Source organism: Cyprinodon tularosa, unplaced genomic scaffold, assembly GCF_016077235.1.
Source record: "Cyprinodon tularosa strain WSP-4 unplaced genomic scaffold, ASM1607723v1 ctg771, whole genome shotgun sequence".
NCBI classification, from domain to species: Eukaryota; Metazoa; Chordata; class Actinopteri; order Cyprinodontiformes; family Cyprinodontidae; genus Cyprinodon; species Cyprinodon tularosa.
Genome location: NW_024039531.1, coordinates 366,536 through 370,025, shown reverse-complemented (window position 1 = coordinate 370,025; position 3,490 = coordinate 366,536). Strand labels below are relative to the sequence as shown.

Genomic DNA, 3,490 nt, shown 5'->3' with positions numbered 1-3,490 from the left:
CCTTCTGGTTGAAACACAGGATAGTTATCACTCTAACATTTCCCTCCTCTTATACATAAAAACATCAGCATCTTTCAATTCATATTTTATTCATAGGAGTAGGAATATGAGTACAAACATAACAGTCTGTTTTGTTCAAATCTTCAGCAACATGTTTTGCATGTTGCCACCACATATTGGCACCGTATGGATGATTTTCTGTGGATCCATCAAAAATCATCCTGCTCTTCCTTTGTTTCAGACAGTCAGTTTGAGTCCCTAGAGACACCACTCCAACGGTCACCACCAGGCAGATGAATGTCATTAGTTTTTCCATCTTCATCAGCTCTTAGTTATGGGGTTCCTGTGAAGGTAATTGGGCTTCTTTGCTGTGGAAAGTTTTTAATCAGTTTACAATGACTCTGGTGGATCCAAGTGTCTCTCTCCTGGATTTTCACAGCAGTGGGGGTTGTTAGTTGCACTTTGTAGGGTCCTTCCCACCTCGGAGCTTTCCAAGTTTTCCTTTTGATAATTTTAATCAGCACTCGGTCTCCAGGCTTCAGGCCTTCCTGTGGGGAAACAAAAGGAGCACTAGGCAGATTACATGTTTTCCGAACAGTTTTGTCGCTGAAAAGCTTCAGCATCCACTTAGTTAGCGGGTCAATGTCATCTTGTTCGTTTTCTGCCCATGGCTTTCCTGTTTCTGCCATGAATTTTCTCAATCTATTTTTAACATCCTCGAACCATTTAACTGGGTTCTGTCTGGCTGGAGGTAAACCTCGACAGGCAGTCCGCATCTCTGCATCTGTCCATGGCCCACACACAAGAACAGTGGGTCCACAATCCAGTGGGTCACCATCTTGGGGTCCCGTGCGTTGACCACAATGAGGGTTGGCCACCTCCAACACCGGAAAAGCACATGCCCCCCCCCCAGGATCTTGGTCCTGCTCTTGTTTTTTTTAATTCAGCCAATCTTGGATAAATAGGGGCAGATGGGCCCCTTCCACAAGCCTCCATTTGATAATCATCCATGTAACACTTCAAATCAAGCTTCACACCCCCCCCTGATCCTCCCAACTCATGCTCACAAGAGTCAGAGGCACTGAGTTCCATACCATCCACAGAGGACGACACGGACAGGGGGCCTGCTCCTGCTCCTCCAATATAACCACACGATGGTGGGGCTACTGGAGGAGGAACAGTGGCATGGCTGTGTTCACATTCACCGTGATGGGGTTTATCTCCACCTTCCTGTGCAGCTGATGCCACTGCTTGAACCCCATCACCCCCTTGAATTTGATTAGGATCAGGATATTGAGGAAGCATACGGGAAACAACAGTTTCTTCATCAGCTTTAACTTTTACAGCAGCAATTGTAGCTGTCTTTCTATCGTTCTTCTGTTGTATTTGGCTTTCCTTATTTTTTGCTTGCATAATCCAATTATTTAACTCTTCTAATTCTTTTCTGTATTTAGCTTGTTTTCTTTTTGATTTATACACCAATTTCATCTCCACCTTCTGCTGAATCTTAGTCAGCGGCTCAACTTTCAACTTTCCATCCCAGCCCTCCTTCTCAATCCACTTTCTGGCAAACTGTGGGTCACCACCACAACATGCCACCATCCATCTAACATCATCTGGCATTTCCTTCTTACTACTGCCTTGTCCCATTTTTAAAGAACTTAGTCCAGTACACAGCGGTTCGATTGTTTCCTCACACACTTTCACACAGTCACACACACCTAAGGCCTAATATTTTTTATTTTTTAACCAACATAGAGTCCCAGACTCGAATGCACAGAATACCCAGGTCCCAGACTTGTAAACAAAAACTTGGTTTCGTCAAATATTCTTGCAACTACAACCAGTTATAGCTTGAACACAGAGGGTCCCAGACCCAAACGCACAGAATACCCAGGTCCCAGACTTGTAAACAAAACTTGGTTTCGTCAAATATTCTTGCAACTACAACCAGTTATAGCTTTCACACAAAGGGTCCCAGACCCAAACGCATAGAATACCGATCCCAGATCTCTCACAACAAACCCTGTTTGTCAAATATTCTAGCGACTACAACTAGTTATAGCTTTCACACAGAGGGTCCCTGACCCAAAACGCATAGAATACCGATCCCAGATCTCCCACAACAAACCCTGTTTGTCAAATATTCTAGCGACTACAACTAGTTATAGCTTTCACACAGAGGGTCCCTGACCCAAAACGCATAGAATACCGATCCCAGATCTCCCACAACAAACCCTGTTTGTCAAATATTCTAGCGACTACAACTAGTTATAGCTTTCACACAGAGGGTCCCAGACCCAAACGCATAGAATACCGATCCCAGATCTCCCACAACAAACCCTGTTTGTCAAATATTCTAGCGACTACAACTAGTTATAGCTTTCACATGGTCCCAGACCAGCTTTTAATAAAAAACCTTAGGCGTACCGTTTCTGTGCAGATCAGTCCTCAGCTTGAGTCGTCACCAGGATGTCCAGGGCAGGGCTGGACCAACCTATTGGCTCCGTCCGGCAAAGGGTGGACGGCTGTTGACAGTTTCTTGGCCTTGGTCCCGCACGGTCCTGGACAATTGGATCTTGACTCCCGGGTTTCGGCACCAAAAATGTTGGGTTTTTAATCCAGAGAAATGTGAGTTTAAAAGATTAAAAGGAAAATGATCAACACAGAGACCGGGTTTTGTGACGTCAGTGTGTGCCGGGTGGAGAGAAGAATGCTGGCTTGGAAAGCCATCACCTTCTCCCACAGATCCCTTCATGGCAAAGCCTTTTATTAACAGTTTACAACATCAAACAGGCGGGCCTAAAACAGCAGACCCAATAATGATTGTCTGAGAAGATGCAGGTAACAAGATGGTGTGAATTGACCAACTGGCTGGATGGAAGTCACACATCCGTGTGATTCTGCCTCATGACCTACAGGAGGTCATAAAAGTTTATGACCCTTCTGGTTGAAACACAGGATAGTTATCACTCTAACATGTCCCATGACCAACATAAAGACTGCTAGCTCATTCCTGGATGTTTTGCAATCAGTTGCGCACAGATGTTTCCGTCTAACATGCATACAAAGGCAAAGCATGTGTTATGCAGTTAAAGCATTATAAAAACAAACAAACAAACAAACATGTATGTAAATAAAAAAGATATTTATTCACATATTTTTGTAATTTAATGAAAATAGCGAAGATTAAAAGTTTGACTTAGAACATTAGAATAACATCAATAAAAATTATATTTTAAGAAGAAATGTCAGGCCTATAAAAGTATGTTAATTTCTATCCACTGAAATTTTAATTTGTCAACCTTTTGCACAATTAACTGCATCAAAGTGGTATTGGTGAGACACTCTAAAACAAACAATGCAAATGCCTTGAAGGCTGCTATAAAAGAAACCCGGACTTTAGCTTTCTATATGTTAAAGGAGAATTCCGGTTTTTAACACTTTTAGCCCATTTTCTGTAGTGTCCAGGATGAAATCGAATGATCGA

General features: G+C 43.0%; 1 long non-coding RNA gene across 1 annotated transcript; it reads right to left on the bottom strand.

The window, feature by feature from the left end:
* Positions 1 to 364: 364 nt before the first annotated feature.
* Positions 365 to 2,658, bottom strand: LOC119773621. The gene is made up of 2 exons (XR_005279438.1): positions 2,431 to 2,658; positions 365 to 548 (listed from the first exon to the last, which is right to left on the bottom strand). It is a non-coding gene; the product is annotated as an uncharacterized LOC119773621 (long non-coding RNA).
* Positions 2,659 to 3,490: the final 832 nt, after the last annotated feature.